The sequence below is a fragment of the Schistocerca piceifrons genome, chromosome 3 (assembly GCF_021461385.2).
Source record: "Schistocerca piceifrons isolate TAMUIC-IGC-003096 chromosome 3, iqSchPice1.1, whole genome shotgun sequence".
NCBI lineage: Eukaryota > Metazoa > Arthropoda > Insecta > Orthoptera > Acrididae > Schistocerca > Schistocerca piceifrons.
In genome coordinates, this window is record NC_060140.1 from 235021571 (window position 1) to 235042794 (window position 21224).

The following is a 21224-nucleotide window of genomic DNA, read 5'->3' on the forward strand; positions in this document are numbered from 1 at the left end:
AGTGGTGTACAAGAATGGGCCGCAATCGACGCTCTGTGTGGGAACGGCTCACTAACTACGAAGTGATCGAATGGAAGGACGCACAAGTACATGAGACCAGTGTACAGTAAACTGTGATTAGTGTCACTGTTATAATCGTGATATTAATTTACATGTCCATTCGTTCTAGGGATTCGACGTGATATTCAGAAATGAGGAAATAGCTGACATGATATTACTGTACAGGGAATGTCACTAAAATGGCACACATGTGGCGCAGGTATATGCCCATCGATACGCTGACCCGTCCTACCTTTATGAATATTGTTAGAATCTTCGAACGCGGATCGCAACCAGAGGAGTAACACATGAAGCATCAGAGGTAGCTGTTCTGGCATCCGCTGTAATAAACCCTCACGCATGTACTCCTGAAATGGAGAGACAGATGGGAATCCCTCGAACAAGCGCGATGCGTATTCTGCACAGGCATCGGTACCATCCGTATCACGTGGTACTACATCAAGGCGTCCATGAAAACGACGTTCACTATTGCCTGGAATACTCTCAGTGGGTTCCGCAGCAAGGGCACGACGTGACTTGTAGGGTGCTGTTTACAGATAAGGCCACGTTTGCAAACCATGGGAACGTCAATTGACTCAATATGCACTACTGTTCACCAGAAAACCCACTCTGGGTTCACCAGGTTGAACATCAGCATCAGTGGGGTGTCCATGTATGGCGTGGTATTTCAAGTCATATCATTGGCATGTATTTCATTGATAGCTCTCTTAACGGACAAAAGTACAAGAGGTTCCTGAGATGTACCTTAGTGGCACTGATGGAAGACGTACCCCTTCATTTGCGTCAAATAATGTGGTATCAACATGATGGATGCCCTGCGCATATTGCCATGGTGGCGCGACAGGCGCTAAACCAACAATTCCCACATCGAAAGGACTGGACGGGGAAGTCCCATTTAGGGATTTCCAGCACTGTCGCCGGACCTAACCCCCACGAAATTTTCCTTATTAGGACATGTAAAAGACGTGTTGTATCAGCAGGTGCCAACAACAATGGCCAGCATGAAAGCTCGTATTACCGCTGCATGCTCTGCAAAAACACGACAAACACTGACAACTGTGAGTGGATTCGTGATGGAGCGCGCATACCGGAGTTGCCAAACAAATGGCGATCGGTTGTGAAACATGTGATTGCACACCAGCGTACATATAGTGTATTGCAGCGAAGACGTATGATTGTTTTGTTGGCACTACTGTACGCCATGACTGATTCTCTCTCTCTCTCTCTCTCTCTCTCTCTCTCTCTCTCTCTGTGTGTGTGTGTGTGTGTGTGTGTGTGTTCCATGGTGATAGAGAGAGGGAGAAAGGGAGGATGGGAGAAATGGGGGAGAGGAAAAGAGAGGGGGAGAGTGGAAGTGGGAGAGGGTGGAAGAGGGAGAGAGGGAGAGGGGTGAGGGAAAGGGGGAAAGAGAGTGGGAGAGAGAGGGATAGGGACAGGTAGTGACAGGGAGGGGGAGGGAGAGAGAGAGAGACGGGGGAAAGGCGGGTGGGAGGAGGAAGGGGTAGAGTGGGGAGGGAGAGAGAGAGAGAGAGAGAGAGAGAGGGGGGGAAGAGGGGGGGAGAGGGGACGGGAGGGAGAGCGGGAAGGAGAGGGGGAGGAGAGGTAGACGAAGTAGATGGAAACAGCATCTGGTATACACATAGACCTGTATTTTCCTTACATAAGCATTGGGGAATGAAACAGGGAAGATAAAGGAAGACTGTAAAACTGGCCAATAAAGAGCATTTAATTAACTGATACCGAATTCGACCTTGTTCAATGGCTGAATTTTTGTCGCTTGGTCCAGCATTATTCTGCATATCGGATAATGGCTGCGTGCCATATGGTCTCTGACATTAAATTAGCTATTTTATTATTTGTTTTTAGTTTTTCCATTAGTTCATGGCAGCGCCAATTAAGAGTAACAGGACGCTCAATTTCATCGAAATTAGACAACATTAACATTTTATCCCTCCGCCCCCACAGCTAGGAATAACAGCAAATGTTTATGCGGAGAAACATGTTAAGCGGTCGGCAACGTATTGGTGAGCACCGGGTAACATGTAGCTCCGTACAATGGCCACGCCGCGTTCCGGAATGTTCCCTTCACAGAGCTTTTGTTCCAGGAAGCCTGCTGATACAATTACGCGTTGCTCTTCGCTTTTTCACTGGTTTTGTTATCATATCGGTTCTATGAAAACACGGGAAACATAATATCCGCACCGACAGGAAACACCAAAATCGCGAACGGAAGTTCTATAGAATCGCATTAAGAATATTCGCCTCAATTTATTTGTGATATTATTCACTTCCAGTAACCTTAGCTTTAGTGTATCGAGGGTTGTTCAATAAATGATGCACCATGATTTTTTCCTCAGCACATATTTATTCTTAAGAATTAGAATCAGTCATAATTTATTTTACACGAATTATTGTTCTAAATAGTCTCCATCACGTTCTATGGTCTCACGCCAGCCTTGTATAAGCACATATCCCCTGTTGGTAAAATCTCACTTCCTGTCCTAGTAGTCACATTTGCACTGCTTAAATTACGCTCTCATCATCTTGATACTATGTCCGACCTAAAGAATCTGTAAGTGGCACGAACAGAAGTCGGAGGCCGCCAAGTCTGGGCTACAGAGCGGATAAGACAGTAATGTCCAATCCAGTTTTCCGATGTGTTGCCGGTTTTTGAGACCTGTGTGTGGGCGGGCATTATCGCTTTTAAACAGAATTTCTTTTGGATTCGTGTCAGACACGTCGAAAATGATTGTTGAGATTGTTCAGCGTCTTCACACCTCCTTTTTTTGCCTTTATTTCGTATCGACACATGGTCAGCATTTTAGTTTTCAGATTTGGCTTTGTTAATATTAAAGAGTGGCCGGATACCCGAACAGTCGCCAGCGCTTTGCCCCCTGGATGGAATCTGTGTACCCCAACTGTCTGCGTCTAGTGTTAACTACATACATAGTCCACAAGTGTGGATGAAGGTCCACTGTACCACTACTAGTCATTTCCATGCCTGTTTCACGCGAAAAGAGAGCGGTGGAGAAAGAGTGAGCCCTAATTTCTCGAATCTTATTTTCGTTGTCCTTACGCGAAATACACTACTGGCCATTAAAATTGCTACACCAAGAGGAAATGCAGATAATAAATGGGTATTCATTGGACAAATATATTATACTAGAACTGACATGTGATTACATTTTAAAGCAGTTTGGGTGCATAGATCCTGAGAAATCAGTACCCAGAACAACCACCTCTGGCTGTAATAACGGCCTTGATACGCCTGGGCATTGAGTCAAACAGAGCTTGGATGGCGTGTACTGGTACAGCTGACCATGCAGTTTCAACACGATACCACAGTTCATCAAGAGTAGTGACTGGCGTATTGTGACGAGCCAGTTGCTCGGAGAACATGCTGGCCAGGGCAACAGTCCAACATTTTCTGTATCCAGAAAAGCCCGTACAGGACCTGCAACATGCGGTCATGCATTATCCTGCTGAAATGTAGTCTTTCTCAGGGATCGAATGAAGGGTAGAGCCACGGATCGTAACACATCTGAAATGTCACGTCCACTGTTCAAAGTGCCGTCAATACGAACAAGAGGTGACCGAGACGTGTAACCAATGGCTCCTCATACCATCACGCCGGGTGATACGCCAGTATGGCACGGCGTTCCGTATTACCCTCCTGAACCCACCGATTCCATATTCTGCTCGCAGTCATTGGATCTCGACCAACGCGAGCAGCAATGTCGCGATACGATAAACCACAATCGCGATAGGCTACAATCCGACCTTTATCAAAGTCGGAAACGTGATGGTACGCATTTCTTCTCCTTACACGAGGCATCACAACAACGTTTCACCAGGCAACGCCGGTCAACTGCTGTTTGTGTATGAGAAATCGGTTGGAAACTTCTCATCTCAGCACGTTGTAGGTGTCGCCACCGGCGCCAACCTCGTGTGAATGCTCTGAAAAGCTAATCATTTGCATATCACAGCATCTTCTTCATGTCGGTAAAATTTCGCCTCTGTAGCACGTCATCTTCGTGGTGTAGCAATTTTAATGGCTAGTAGTGTATGTATTGGGGGCAGTAGAGCCATTCTACAGTCAGCTTCAAATTCTGGTTCTCTAAATTTTCTCAGTAGTGTTCCTCGAAGAGAAAGTCCATCCAGGGATTTCAGTTTGAAATCCCGAAGCACCTCCATAACACTTACGTCTTGTTCAAACCTACCGGTAACAAGTCTAGCAGCCCGCCTCTGAACTGCTTCGATGTGTTCTTTGAATCCGAGATGGTGCGGATCCCGAACACTCGAGCAGTACTCAAGAATAGGTCGCACAAACGTTCTATATGTGGTCTGCTTTACAAATGGACTACATTCTCGCAAAATTCGTCCTGTAAACCATTCGTTTACCCTACCACAATCCTTACATGCTCGTTCCATTTCACATCGCTTTACAGCGGTACGCTCATGTATTAGCACGACGCGACTGTATCAAGCAGGACACTACTAATTCTGTTCCCGAGCATTATAGCTGCGTTTTCGTACATCTTTCTACTTAGAGCCACTTGACACTCATCACACTAAATAGAAATTTTGTCTAAATCATCTTGTATCCTCCTGCAGACACTCAACTTCGACAACTTCCCGTACACCTCAGCATCCTCAGCAAACAACCGCAGATTGCTGCCCACCCTGTCACCAGATCATTTATGTACACAAAAAACAGAATGCACTGTTTTCTAAATGTTTGCGAATTGTGTAACTAAGGTGCGTGTCCAGTATTCACTAGTCCGATGTGGGAAACCGCCTAAAATCGCTTGCAGGCTGACCGGCACACCGACCTTCCTCGTTAATCCGTCAGGCGGATTTTATCCGGGACCGGCGTACTTTCCCGAGTCACGGCAGTGGCGTACTAATACGCACAGCTACCTGGGTGCCTATTCTGTATCTTTCCGCCATTTTGCCGATCGTTTCGGTATTCTAGAGCACCGAAAGGTTTAGTACTCGAATTAGAGGCCCTGCATTATTCAGTATGCATTTCGGTAGCGATACCGTTCGGGCTTAGAGAACTGAAGTGCTGTTGTCGGTTCATGTCGCGCAAGCCAATCAAAAGCAAGCGACCGCAGATCCGCGCATGCGCACTGCAGTGCGCATAACGCCACGAACACAAAGAGGCTAGCAGGCGACACAGGCGCGCTATGCTTCAAAGTACCGAAAATTGCGTTTACGTTGCCATAACGCATGACGCCGCATCGAGCTGACGTGCCCGCCTACATTGCCCTTGCCTCCTCCTTAACAGCATCAGGCGCAGTGTATCCATTTCCATGATTCTCAGTTGAAATGCATAAAAATTTTTACAGTTTCTCTGACCCCATGTTTCCATGTATGCATAATAACAATAGCGTATTTGAGTGTTTCTGCAGAGTGTCGTAAATGCTGCATTATGTCATCTTATTCACACTGAAATCGTGTTTTGAATTTTACGTTTCGGAAAAGGAGTTAGTAATAGTGAGTAGTACCACATTGTACTAATACAACAATAAAAACACCCGAAAAAATGATTATGAGAGTTTCAAAGAATAAAAAGATAAACAGAATGTGGTTATAACTCGCTCCTAGAGATCCCAGTGATTAAGTAGCCCACTACCCTATATGATACGTCAACGATTTGGGTCTTAAAAACAAAATTGAAAAAAAAAAACGCATTTTCGAGAGGTCCTGCAGTTCGTCGAAGTTTACAACATGCATCAGTCTAAAAATATTACGGCAGTGATCTTTCATCTCTGTCTACTGTGGGTGAGGATTCGATCGCAGATAAATACTTGTGACAACCGAGATGATGAAGATGACTGCTGCTAGTTACACTCCCAGTAATTTAAGTTGTGCTCTTAGATTCCTGTCTAACAGCATACTCGGAAATCGCTACATATTCGGAAAAACGGTGAATTATTTCTGACAATAAAAAGTATAAAGGTCACTGTCTGTTGTTTCACTCACAGCAATTTCATCTCTAACAATTTAATATTTCGTATTTTAAACATACAGAAATCACGAAATCACTACTGGGGAAGTGCGCTCTTACATGTAAGTAATAACGAATATTGCAGAACAAATTTTAACTTACACGAATAACAGTGTCTCAGAACGTGTTGCATATATGAAGAGGATTTTTTTTTTTTTTTTTTTGCATCCACCCATGCGCGAACCCGTGTTCGTACGAATCGTATTCCCGCGCGCTAACCACTTGGCCACGCCAATCAACAGACACAGAGTGCGCAATTATTGTATTATTGTGTAGAACAACGTAGGCTGATTTCGTTGCCAAACGCTGCTGCGTATGTCATAAATGTGTGATAGTTTGGAAGGTTTCCAATATCAGGCTTCACATAATTGCTTTCCATTGTTACCTGAAAGTTGTAAACACGTTTCGATAGTTACTAACTAACCCAAAGTACACAAAGGCACTAGTAACGTCAGTTCACATTCACAGTAACAGCCTAACCTAACAATACTTCTAACAAAGGAAAATATAGTCTATTATGAACTCACTTTCCAACTGGATAAGTCCTCTGGTGATTTTTTAGTAACACAATTACTAAATCCAAAGCTAAAACCGTTTAATGTGTCTAAAATAACAAATTATAGGTGTACATAAACCATAGCTCACCGATCGACAGTGCCAGACCGAAATCCAAAACCTCTCGGTACAATTGTCGTAAAATCGGTGGCAGGACCGTTCGGTAACAAGTCTCAGAAGCTTACTGAATAGGATATTTCCATAAAGAACCGAAAATGACGTCACTACCGAGACTAACGTGCTACACCGATCGGTATGAACGATACAGAATAAAGCCCCTGGGCGGGTTCAGCGTCTTCGCAACGACTCTGAATTAATGACTGATCCTTTTGGCAACACATGCACGAGAACGAGTCCACCACAGTCTTAAATGACTATCACCTTGACTGGCCACCAGAGGAAGTTGCCTTAAATTTATTTCTATATTTTCTTTGTGATTGCAGAGTGGTGCCGCTCTAGTGACTGCCTTTTTGTTTCCGGCTCAAATTGGTGCACCCATGTTTCGACACCTGCAGCGGGCTATTATCGATATGTGATGCGCTAGTCTACACGAATAATGGGTCCTCACAATTCACCATGTCAGGAGGAATGGCTATGGCAGACGCTATAACGTGACGGATCCTGGCGTTTCGACTCTCTTTACCTATCGCTCTACTCCTATGCCGGCCGGGGTGGCCGTGCGCTTCTAGGCGCTACAGTCTGGAACCGCGGTACCGCTACGGTAGCAGGTTCGAATCCTGCCTCGGGCATGGATGTGTGTGATGTCCTTAGGTTAGTTAGGTTGAAGTAGTTCTAAGTTCTAGGGGACTGATGACCACAGATGTTGAGTCCCATAGTGCTCAGAGCCATTTGTACCATTTTGAACTCTACTCCTATCAAATGCAACATTCCCATACACTGCACACAAATATTAATGGAAGTTCATCTTCACCACGGTTTCCGGTTTCGGCAACCAAGATTTCAATGACAGCACAGTGTCTGTAAGGAATGTCTAGTATTGACGCTATTTTGATGGCTGGGAACAATTCTGACAGATGACTATCGGCGGGTACGCAAGTAATTAGAACTGCAATTCTTTGTGACACGCAGAACGACCACTAGAGGACATCAGCGTTGTTCGTATTTAGCGTTATTACCATGGATGGCTGGATATACAGGGTGAAGCGAAATTCGCGCACTCGGGCTTTGCAGCGTAACTGCTCGCACGCCAGCGATAAAAAAAATGTCTGTCACAAAATTTCATCTGGCAAGTACATCCGGCAGAAAAAAGACGTGGAAGAATGGCAGTCTGGCAACACTGTAACCACATGTACGGTAGCTACCTCTGTCAGTACACTTTCTTTGTGCTGTACAGTTGGTGTGAATAGCATTTTGGGTTAGCATGCAGCAGGTCGATGGTTCGATCCTGGGTTGAGGCCTATGTTTTTTATTTGGTAAATATAGTGCAGGTGGTACGGTATCCGGCATCTTAATCGTCAACAGTGATTGCAGTGGGTCCTCTAGAAAACACTAGTACTTACATACTACAATCATAGAAATGGAAGATTGATCAGCTTTGAAAGAAGCCCTTCTCATGTCTTGGAATTTCACAATTACCACATTCACTAGATGTGAAACCTGTTTTGTTTGTATCCTCCTCCAATGGTCCCAGAAATTAGTAGCAACTATTATTCTTGCCTCGTTCAGGTCCATTCATTTCGTTAGGGCCTTACGTTATCAATGGCTCTACCAAATTGCTTTGTAAGTAATGTCCAAACTCGGTTATTATTTGTTTGTGTAATCACCATGGTCCCATGCCTTTCAACACTGAGTCTGGTAACCCTATGCTGTTTAGAACGCATTTCAATGCATTATTATTATTATTATTATCATTATTATTCTATCGGTTGGATTGTGGAATCATCACGTCTATTAACGTTAGGGACACACAGCATAACTCAAAACAGAACATTTCACAATTAGCGACGTCGGTATGAATCGTGCAGAACAATATCTGTCAGTGGGGTAATGTGTATTACATGGAACAGGCGTCTCGAAATTGATATTGTGTTTGTAGTTTTTCTGTCCTATGACGGGTCATTCGCTTCAACTGTCTACAGAGTTACAAAAATGTTGTAAATTTAGGATACATGTGACGTAAGAAACGGCGTATATTACAGTACGAAATGTAAGAATGAAATTAGCAAATAAAAAAATGCGCCCCAATCGAGGATCGAACCCAACACTTCCTGCATGCGAACCAAAAACGCTATTCACTGCAGCAACTGTGCAGAACAGCTAATGTCCACTGATAAACCTGCTTACCGTACACGTGGTTTCAGTGTTGCCAGGTTGCCTCTCTTTAACTTCCTGTTTCTGTCGGATACACTCGCCGGATGAAATTTTGCTAAAGACATTTTTTTATCGCTGGCATGTGAGGAGTTGCGCTGCGAAGCATGAGTGCGCGAATTTCGCTTCACCCTGTATAAGGGGCACGAACAGCGTCAGATGTTGCGTAATGGCCGTGAAGGAGACGGAGATGCTGCGTACTCCAGTGCAACAGCTTTACCAGCATCTGACACAGTTTGAAATGGGCCCCGTCGTGGGACTCCATTACGCAGGCTGATAGAAATTTACAATATCCAGACTTGTGGGGAATTCGGATGTGGTAGTGGCCCGATGTTGGTGTGCATGGGGACAAGAGGGCAAGCGTACTTGTAGTCAAGTTTCTGATCGAGCACGTCTCAGCACCCCAACGGGGGATTGCCGTACTACACACCAAGCACACCATAACTCTTCACATCTGCGCCTGTCATCCGAAAACGGATGATGGACTCCCTGCAACATTCCGTGTTATCCCACATGATTGGTCGGAGACTAGCTCCGACAAATACGGAGGCTGTCCTTAACACCCCAAGACAAAGGACTATGTATAGCGTTGTGCTGTGACCAGGAAGTATGGACTGTACATCAAGGACATTCTGCATCGTTGAATGTCAGTATCAGTGTGATGATACCGTGGTGCCATTTTTGAACACCACAGTGCTAGTCCGCAAAGGACATGTGTGTCTGCGAAGTGTCTGATTGATATTGAGGTAGGCTCGTGGCCGAAACGACCCCCAGATCCGTCCCCAGTGGGACATGTGTCGTACCAACTCTGACATCAGTTCCGTCCCAGTGCCAGTATCTAGCAAGTCAAGTACCAGTTACATCAGTTATGGGGCAGCTTCCTTCAGGAGATGATACAATCGCTTTATGACACTCTCCCAAGTGCACACATCAGGGCCAGAAGGGATGCAACGTCATACTGATAAGTGGGCTCATAGTGCCAGGTGCTCTGTTAGATTTGACTCGATATTGTAATCACTGAAATAACGTCACATACTCTCTCAACCAGTGAAGTTTCGTTTCGCTTTCTGCTCCTCGTCCTCCTCCTCCTCCTTTTCTGAGTGATTCACTTAATTTTTAATGCACGGGATCGTTTTACACTGACAGAAAAAAATTAAGAATCCCGGAAACAGAAATAAGGGTTCATCGCTCGACTTCAGGACACATGCGTGGTGATCACAACTAAAATGGAAACAAAAGTCTAAGATTAGATGTAGAGATTACACTCGAAAAAAATAAGCCATCTGATAAAATAATTAAATCACGTTGAAACATATCCAAAAGTAATGCATATTTAAAGTGGCAACAGCAAGGGTATCTGGCCACCCCACAGCACTAACGTGTCAAATCAAGATTTAACAGCCGAACCGATGTAGATACGGAATAAAGAACGATGAAAAAGAAGAACGCATAATTAAAAGACATGCGGAAAGACTGCTGACGAAGACCGCAGAAAAGAGATAACGACAGATTTTGAGACCGCTGAAAGATGAACAGTTGTAACAAGACTGATCCTCAACTTTTAGTAGCTAGTGATGGTCAAAACTGAGGAAAAATTCCTATAGACATATGTCCGGAAACAAATACTTGGGATAAATAACTAGACGCTATTTGTTACAAATTTCCCGCGCTACAAAAGAACGTTGTCCTTGCAGAAAGGCAACGGTTGTCTTTTGTGCGCGACAGGGCAGCATTACATTTTCGATACTTCGTACAATAGCATCTAATATAAACTCTAAATGAGCGATGGTTAGATAGATCGAGATGTTCAGTACCGTGGCCTCTGAGTTCACACGGACAGATGACAGTCACTGGCGCGAATAGCTCACAGCTCGCCTAGTAACTGTGTATAAAACTTTTTTCCTAGTTTTGACTAGTGCTATAGCCTCTAGGAGCATGATACACCCTGTATATATATTGTGAAAGTTACCGTGCATAAAAATTTAGCTACATGAATTTGGAGCATGTTTACTTTAAAAAAATACATTAATTAAAGAATTACGGAAAATACAGAAGCACAGGAAAACTAAAGACCGATATTAGAGTATCATGTGAGTGTGAGTTGCACATGATGGCAAATAAACAGAGATTGATGCACTGTTATGACAAACTTGTCTGTGTTTGATACTTATTTGCAGGAATCAACTAAGAATATTCATTTCCATTGTTGGTTTTTTGCATTATTAAGCTAATGTAAGACTGTATGTTTACTAAAGTGGCCTTCAACCGATACATTGAATTGTGTGTCTATTTACGTTATTTACAGAGTTTTACTTTCCCATTGCTGTTCAACTGACTAGTTTAGCAACTGCATAACTCAGTATTACTGGTGGTTGCTGCGAAGAAAATTTCTGATGAAAAGCATCACAGGAAATAAAAAAGGAACCTTTTTTTCTTTTTACTCTTATCAGTGTAAAAGTTTTCGTTTTGAGACTTGTTTACGTTTCCAAAACTCAAAGCAGCAAACAGATTCACAATTGTTGTACTGTAAATCTGAAGTTTTAGCTAGATCAGCAGTGAAATCTTTCACATCATTTAGCTAATAAAAAAAGGGATTTGGGATTTGTGAAAACAAGGAAACGAAAAGATCTCGAAAGTCTTCAGACAGGAAAAGCAATTTTGACATGACACACAAGTAAGTGTGACTTTTCATTCACATAAAGGTTATGTATGAACAGTTTTGAATCTGTAAGTGGAAAAATAAAATTATGCTACTCACGAAAAAAAAGAAGAAATCGACTAGAGAAGTCTCTGTGAATACGTGTAAAACGCTTCTGGAACATACCGGTACATAAATATTATATTGCTGCACGAAAAAGGCGTTTGAATTCACAAAGCGAATGTTAAAAACGAGGTAAAACACTTTGTAACGTTCTAAAAAATTATGTTTATTTGATCAAGAACCGGCTTTCGGCTTTTCAGGCCATCTTCAGGTGACAGTTAAATGTGACTTACGCAGAGATAATTTGTACAGAGTATACAAAAATGTAAGTGTTTACACAGAAAAGCGTTACTTTTTGTCGCTTAAGAAACATGACAAACTGTAAAAGGGACTAAACGAAGTTTTTAGGTGGAGATATATTTAACAATTGATGAGAAATAAGATGAATTTGCAGTCTGAATCCAGTATCTACAATAAGAACTTAATTTACTTTCCCCTTTCTTAAATTATGTTTTCATTGCAAATACTAAATTCAAACTGTAAATTTATGTTATTTCTCATCATCTGTTAAATGTATCTTCATATAAAAATGTATTTTCATATAAAAAACCATATTTTTACTTAATTAGTAAAATGTTTCTGGGCGGAAAAAAATAATACTGGGTGGGGCAAATAAAAGAGTTCTGGAGAACATACTTCTAGGGCACAAAGAAAGACAGCACAGGAAAGGAAATAAAGTGCTAACCTGACTCTAGCAGATTCATCTCTTGGCACTTTTGGGCCCTGATCAGTAAGCTGCTGGAGGCAGATCGAAGCTGGACTGCTGGAATTGCTGCAGTCACATCCGAAATGTTCTGCTGCTGTTTTTGAAAATTATGAGGGTTGTTGGCCTTAGACACAAAATAATCGCACACTAATAGATCAGGCGACCTGGGTTGCCATCTAGGGTAGCGACCAAATTGACCTCTGCTAGCAACTCTGTCAGGCGTGAAGACTGTGCAAATGCGCTCCGAGTTTCGGCCCGCTGTATGGGCAATCGCTCCATCCTGTTGGAAGTAACTGTAGGGTTGTGGTTATGCGCATACACTCACGCCCAATAGTATCTACACGACGGGCCATTTTTATTTGCCCCACCCTGTATTTTCCTGTGTAAATACTTTCATACTTGTACCTTTTGTACAAATAATTTCTAATCGCATATCATCTTTGTATTTGCGATATTCAGTTGTCACCTGAAGATGGACCGACAAGCCGAAACTCGTTTTGTGACCAAAACGACATAATTTTGCAGGAGATTAGGAGGTGTTTTTTTCTCGTTTTTAATATTATCCTATTCTGCCACGCAGCGACGGAAAGTAATGTTAATGTTAAAACAAATTTTGCTGCAGAAAACTACCCCACTGGTTATAAACTAGTGTCGAATGAAGCGGTTTTGTGCATGCTGGAAACGGGTACTAGTACACTACTGGTCATTAAAATTGCTACACCAAGAAGAATTGCAGATGATAAACGGGTATTCATTAGACAAATATATTATACTAGAACTGACATGTGATTACATTTTCACGCAATTTGGGTGCATACATCCTGAGAAATCAGTACCCAAACAACCACCTCTGGCCATAACAACGGCCTTGATACGCTTGGGCATTGAGTCAAACAGAGCTTGGATGGCGTGTACAGGTAAAGCTGCCCACGCAGCTTCAACACGATACCACAGTTCATCAAGAGTAGTGACTGGCGTATTGTGACGAGCCAGTTGCTCGGCCACCATTGACCAGACGTTTTCATTTGGTGAGAGATCTGGAGAATACGCTGGCCAGGACAGCAGTCGAACATTTTCTGTATCCAGAAAGGCCCGTACAGGACCGGCAACATGCGGTCGTGCATTATCCTGATGAAATGTAGGGTTTCGCAGGGATCGAATGAAGGGTAGAGCCACGGGTCGTAACACATCTGAAATGTAACGTCCACTGTTCAAAATGCCGTCTATGCGAACAAGAGGTAGCCGAGACGTGTAACCAGTGGCACCCCATACCATCACGCGGAGGATACGCCAGTATGGCGATGACGAATACACGCTTCCAACGTGCGTTCAGCGCGATGTCGGATGCGACCATCATTATGCTGTAAACAGAACCTGTATGCATCCGAAAAAATGACGTTTTGCGATTCATGCACCCAGGTTTGTCGTTGAGTACACCATCTCAGTCGCTGCTGTCCGTGATGCAGCGTCAAGGGTAACCGCAGCCATGGTCTCCGAGCTGATAGTCCATGCTGCTGCAAACGTCGTCGAACTGTTCGTGCAGATGGTGGTTGTCTTGTAAACGTCCCCATCTGTTGACTCAGGGATCCGTTACAGCCATGCGGAGAAGATGCCTGTCATGTCCACTGCTAGTGATACGATGCCATTGGGATCCAGCACGGCGTTCCGTGTTACCCTCCTGAACCCACCGATTCGATATTCTGCTAACAGTCATTGGATCTCGACCAACACGAGCAGCAATGTGCGATACGATAAACGGCAATCGTGACAGGCTACAATCCGACCTTTATCAAAGTCGGAAACGTGATGGTACGCATTTCTCCTCTTTACACGAGGCATCAACAATGTTTCACCAGGCAACGCCGGTCAACTGCTGTTTGTGTATGAGAAATCGGTTGGAAACTTTCCTCATGTTAGCACGTTGTAGGTGTCGCCACCGGTGCTAACCATGTGTGAATGCTCTGAAAAGCTAATCATTTGCATATCACAGCATCTTCTTCCTATCGGTTAAATTTCGCGTCTGTAGCACGTCATCTTAGTGGTGTAGCAATTTTAATGGCCAGTAGTGTAGATACGGTAAGGAAATTCCTTTTCAAAGCGAGTTAGATCAGTGTAATTAGGATTCGTAATTACAATTTTTTCTTGCAAACGAAATGTTATTAACTACGTTTTACCTTACTAGGGTAATAAATTGACTCACGTACGTTTTAATTTTGTATCGGGTATTTCGATTCTTTTGTTATTGCATAAAATCTATTATACTTGTACTAAGCGAAGTTTATTACTCGAATTTTAGCTGTTATTGTGGCTTCAAGTGTCATTCTGTCAGGTTCATAACTCACCGTCGAGCAGCGGCAGCACGAGGCTGGTCTCCCGGGCAGGCCCTGCGCCGTCCGAGTAGCGAGCCCTGCAACACAAAAGCACTCGCAGGTCAGCAGCTAGCTCACGGCGCGTGCGCAGGTACGTGGCAGCGTGACGCGCGCAAGGCAGCACATCACACGGGGCTGCGCGGCAGGGTTCATTGCTAATGTGGCGGCAGAACGGGCGCAGTTCTGAGAACGACACGCGCGTTGCCTTGCTGCATCAGAGGCAGAGAGAGAGAGAAATGTGTACCAGTTCCATGACCATCACATACCAACAGGGATTACGAATTTGAAGCAACAAGGCAGGGATTATTCCAGGATTTTGTCGCGAATCTTGTGTTCTTTCCAGTACATGAGGCGCATTTTTAATTAAGTTCGATGTTTACGCAAGTCCATTTTTAAATTGGTGTTGTTATCAGGTGAAAGACTTGACTTAATCTACTTTTCAACACAATTTCCATCAGTCATAAGGCAGCAATCGTAATAAACGACACCACCTTTAAAATATTAATTGCGAGCCTTTCTTTATATATCTTTGGCCCATCTATAAGTCTAGGGACGACCGAACGTCGGTGCTCAGTAGTTCCAATACAACATATCTGCATCTACATTTATACTCCGCAAGCCACCCAACGGTGTGTGGCGGAGGGCACTTTACGTGCCACTGTCATTACCTCCCTTTCCTGTTCCAGTCGCGTATGGTTCGGGGGAAGAACGACTCCCGGAAAGCCTCCGTGCGCGCTCGAATCTCTCTAATTTTACATTCGTGATCTCCTCAGGAGGTATAAGTAGGGGGAAGCAATATATTCGATACCTCATCCAGAAAAGCACCCTCTCGAAACCTGGACAGCAAGCTACACCGCGATGCAGAGCGCCTCTCTTGTAGAGTCTGCCACTTGAGTTTGCTAAACATCTCACGCTTACCAAGCATCCCTGTGACGAAACGTGCCGCTCTTCTTTGGATCTTCTCTATCTCCTCTGTCAACCCGACATGGTACGGATCCCACACTGATGAGCAATACTCAAGTATAGGTCGAAAGAGTGTTTTGTAAGCCACCTCCTTTGTTCATGGACTACATTTTCTAAGGACTCTCCCAATGAATCTCAACCTGGAACCCGCCTTACCAACAGTTAATTTTATATGATCATTCCACGTGAAATCGTTCCGTACGCATACCCCCAGATATTTTACAGAAGTAACTACTATCATATAATCATACAATAAAGGATCCTTCTTTCAATGTATTCACAATACATCAAGAACAGAATGTTAACAGCACAAAATTATTAAGCTGGAAGTGAATTGGAATGAATATTATTGACAACCAGGTAATAAGTTTGAACAACTATTTTTTCCAGAATGAGATTTTCACTCTGCAGCGGAGTGATACATGACGTGAAACTTCCTGACAGATTAAAAAAGTGTGCCAGACCGAGACTCGAACTCGGGAACTTTGCCTTTCGCGGGCAGCCATGCAGAACTCGCACTCCTGGAAGAAAGGATATTGCAGAGACATGAATTATCCATAGCCTGGGAGATATTTCCAGAATCAGATTTTCACTCTGCAGCGGAGTGTGCGCTAATATGAAACTTCCTGACAGATTACAACTGTGTGCCGGACCGAGACTCGAAGTCGGGAGGTTTGCCTTTCTCGCAAGCGTACACTCCGCTGCAGAGTGGAAATCTCATTCTGGAAACATCCTCCAGGTTGTGGCTAAGCCATGTCTCCGCAATATCCTTTCTTCCAGGAGTGCTAGTTCTGCAAGATTCACAGAAGAGCTCCTGTGAAGTTTGGGAGGTAGGAGACGAGGTACTGGCAGAACTGATGCTGTGAGGACGGGTCTCGTGTCGTGCTTGGGTAGCTCAGTTGGTAGAGCACTTGCCCGCGAAAGGCAAAGTTCCCGAATTCGAGTCTCGGTCCGGCACACAGTTTTAATCTGTCAGGAAGCTTCAACTATTGTTTATGAATCAATGACAGACATTTTTCGTGGATAATAAGTAAGTGGATTCCGCAGCCTACAGTTTCAACCTGTAAGCCATAGTTTAAATACAATCCTAGTACAACACGCAATCTAAATTCATTGCAAAGCTCTTTCATAGTCTTGCCACCAGCATTAATTTTCCGAAATCGATAACTCGGATTCATATGTGGAATTTGTAAGTATCGTAACTGTGTCCCATAGGCGGTAGTATGCTACCCAGTAAAGTAACAAGGGGCCTCACGAATGGCTTTCTTCCACTTTCTTCATACATAACAGGTTTTGAAGCTCGGTGCTCAGACATCAATTTCTTAAAGCAGTACGGTGCAAAACTAGATTCTCGAGTGCTGTTAAGTACAAAATATTTGCAATTAAATAACGAAGTCGTAGGTATTTGGGTCATTAGTGTTACAAAACTGAAAACTGTGTAGCTACTGGTTCGAATCTCGCTAGTAGAAACATTTTGTACAACTATTTAAATCCCGTATTTATTAACAAATGGAAACGATAATTAATAAATATTAAAACATATTTTTAATAAAATTAACATCTGTTTATTTTTATTTACTAGTCATACAAAAATCTAAGGAGTAGTCAAATGAAAACGAGACATATATTTTTAAAAAAAATCAATTACCGTGACAGTTAATTCACTTATTCCACTGTGAGACAAGATGGTCACCGAAACTTCCTGGCAGATTAAAACTGTGTGCCCGACCGAGACTCGAACTCGGGACCTTTGCCTTTCGCGGGCAAGTGCTCTACCAACTGAGCTACCGAAGCACGACTCACGCCCAGTACTCACAGCTTTATTTCTGCCAGTACCTCGTCTCCCACCTTCCAAACTTTACAGAAGCTCTCCTGCGAAACATTCTGGAAACATCCCCCAGGCTGTGGCTAAGCCATATCTCCGCTATAGCCTTTATTTCAGGAGTGCTAGTTCTGCAAGGTTCGCAGGAGAGCTTCTGTATAGTTTGGAAGGTAGGAGACGAAATACTGGCAGAAGTAAAGCTGTGAGTACCGGGCGTGAGTCGTGCTTCGGTAGCTCAGTTGGTAGAGCACTTGCCCGCGAGAGGCAAAGGTCCAGAGTTCGAGTCTCGGTCGGGCACACAGTTTTAATCTGCCAGGAAGTTTCATATCAGCGCACACTCCGCTGCAGAGTGAAAATCTCATTCAAGATGGTCACCGTCTTCGTGGAAAAATGTTTGCAGTGGTCTACAAAACAACACTTGTACCAAGGCGTGCATCTCTTCATCTGAAGCAAATCAGCAGCCAAAAATGTCTCTCTCCACGGCTCCAAAAATATGGAAATCCCAAGGGAAGAGGTTAGAACCGTTTGGAGGCTTTGTAAACCATCCCAGTGAAAGTTGTGCAGCATAGTCGAAATAACCTTGGCAACATGCGGACAGACATCCTGCAACGAGAGATTGCTGTCTGTCAACATTCCTGGTGTTTTGGCTTGTTCGCGCACTTAAATTTTCTCAAAGTTTCCACGTGGACACCCGAGAGATTTCCATATTTTTGGATCTCTAAAGAAAGACATTCGTGGCCATTGATTCGCTTTGGACAAAGAGATGCACACCTGTATACGATCATGGTTTCACAAGTAGATACAAACATTTTTCAATGCAGGCACTGCCTGTCTTGTCTCATAGTGTAACGAATGTATTAGGAGTTACAACAATTACTTTCGAAACAATAAAACCTTTACTTTCTTTCTTCTGCCTAGTTTTCATATGAGTGCTGCTTTAATATTATCATTGGCTATACGTACTTGTGAAATCCCTTTCTGTTAAATGAAAGAAGTTAAATCAGTCAATACTGATCAGTTTTTAAAAACAAAAATTGTGTAATTCCCTTCATGAAATTCCACATTTTTGCCGCAAAATTCCCAAAATGTTAATTTATTGTCAATACTGGCAGTTTAATGGAATGCGTAATTATAAATAAAAATCTTATTTTATTAAAAATTCGAATTCAACAATTTGTTAATTAATATTTCTGTTTGTTAATAAATTCGGAATTTAAATAAAAGTAATAAAAGTCGTGTTATAAATTTCAGACGTTTACGCCGTGCACTCAGCTACTGACGACTATATTACTTAATTACAATGTTTTTTATTTAGCACCACTCCGAATTATAATTTTCAAAGTAAATTTTTTCGAGATCCCTTGAGAATTGTATCGTACAGCTTTAGAAAATTAATGTGTGGGCATTGAGCTTTAAATTCCGTAAGTGGTGAAAATCAAAGAAGGCCACTCCGTAAGTCCAACACCACCGTCCCGAGACCTAGATAAAAATCCTCTCCGAGACCAAAAACCATCACGTTCCACATACCGAACGCCGAACGCCGAACGCCATGCCCCTCATCACCTTTGTATGAAGGCGCAGGTAGTGTAGGCTACCCGCTAGACGCCCCTGACTGCAAGCATTTTGCGCAGACGTCAGCTGCTTGCTCGTCCCTGCTCACGAATGCCTGGCTAGCAGAGCGCGATCGCATACACTACGGGCATTCTAGGAGACTCTGCACATCAGCTCAGTTTCCTACCCCTGTCCACCCGCTGTAAGACCCATCTTATTCTGCGCTAACCCACAACGTCAAACAGAGCCCGCCACTAACATTTTCGCATTCGGAGGAGAAAGTTGGTGATTGCAATTTCGTGAGAAGATTCCGTCGCAACGAAAAACGCCTTTCTTTTAATGATTCCATCCCAAATCCTGTATCATTTCTGTGACACTCTCTCCCATATTTCGCCATAGCACAAAACGTGCTGCCTTTCTTTGAACTTTTTCGATGTACTCCGTCAGTCCTATCTCGTAAGGATCCCACACCGCGCAACAGTATTCTAAAAGTGGACGGACAAGCGTAGTGTAGGCAGTCTCCTTAGTAGGTCTGTTACATTTTCTAAGTGTCCTGCCAATAAAACGCAGTCTTTGGTTAGCCTTCCCCACAACGTTTTCTGTGTGGTCCTTCCAATTTAAATTGTTCGTAATTGTAATGCCTAGGTATTTAGTTGAATTTACGGCTTTTAGATTAGACTGATTCACCCTGTAACTGAGGTTTAACGAGTGCCTTGTAGCACTCATGTGGATGACGTCACACGTTTCGTTATTTAAGGTCAACTGCCACGTTTCGCACCATTCAGATATCTTTATCTAAATAGTTTTGCAATTTGTTTTGATCTTCTGATGACTTTTATTTATTAGTCGATAAACGGCAGCGTCATCTGCAAACAGCCGAAGACGGCTGCTCAGATTATCTCCCAAATCGTTTATATAGATAAGGAACAGCAAAGGGCCTATAACACTACCTTGGGGAACGCCAGAAATCACTTCTGTTTCACTCGATGACTTTCCGTCAATTACAACGAACTGCGACCTCTCTGACAGGACATCATAGATCCAGTCACATAACTGAGACGATATTCCATAAGCACGCAATTTCACTACGAGCCGCTTGTGTGGTACAGTGTCAAAAGTTTTCTGGAAATCCAGAAATACGGAATCGATCTGAAATCCCTTGTCAATAGCACTCAACACTTCATGTGAATAAAGAGCTAGTTGTGTTTCACAGGAACGATGTTTTCTAAACCCATGTTGACTGTCAATAGACCGTTTCCTTGGAGATAATTCATTATGTTCGAACACAATATATGTTCTAAAATCCTGCTGCATATCGACGTTAACGATATGGGCCTGTAATTTAGTGGATTATTCCTACTACCTTTCTTGAATATTGGTGTGACCTGTGCAACTTTCCAGTCTTTGGGTACTGATCTGTCGTCGAGCGAACGGTTGTATATGACTGTCAAGTATGGAGCTAATACATCAGCATACTCCGAATGGAACGTAATTGGTATACAGTCTGGACCAGAAGACTTGATTTTATTAAGTGATTTAACTTGCTTCACTACTCCGAGGATATTTACTTCTACGTTACTCGTGTTAGCAGCTGTTCTTGATTCGAATTCTCCAATATTTACTCTGTATCCTTTTGTGAAGGCATTTCGGAAAGCTGTGTTGAGTAACTCTGCTTTGGCAGGACTGTCTTCGATGGTATCTCCATTGCTATCGTGCTGAGAAGGCACTGATTGTTTCTTGCCGGTAACATACTTCACATACGACCAGAATCGCTCTGGATTTTCTGTCAGGTTTCGTTGTGCAAACTGTTATAAGCATCTCGCATTGAAGTCCGCGCTAAATTTGGAGCTTCTGTAAAAGATCGCCAATCTTGGGGACTTTGCGTCTGTTTAAATTTGGGGTGTTTGTTTCGTTTTTTATGCAACAGTGTTCTAACCCGTTTTGTGTACCAAGGAGGATTTGGCGTGTTTGTTTCGTTTTTTATGCAACAGTGTTCTAACCCGTTTTGTGTACAAAGGAGGATCATCTTCGTCGTTTGTTTATTTATTTGGTATAAATCTGTCAACTGCTGCCGGTACTATTTCTTTGAATTTAAG

The 21224-nt window shown here is 43.2% G+C and overlaps 1 long non-coding RNA gene across 1 annotated transcript in view; it reads right to left on the minus strand.

Annotated features, from left to right (window-relative positions):
- The window catches only part of LOC124790155, a 717547-nt gene that overhangs the window by 147052 nt on the left and 549271 nt on the right, over positions 1-21224 (minus strand). The window contains exon 2 of the long non-coding RNA XR_007016235.1: positions 14766-14830. This is a non-coding gene — a long non-coding RNA (uncharacterized LOC124790155). The remainder of the gene's footprint in view (positions 1-14765; positions 14831-21224) is intronic.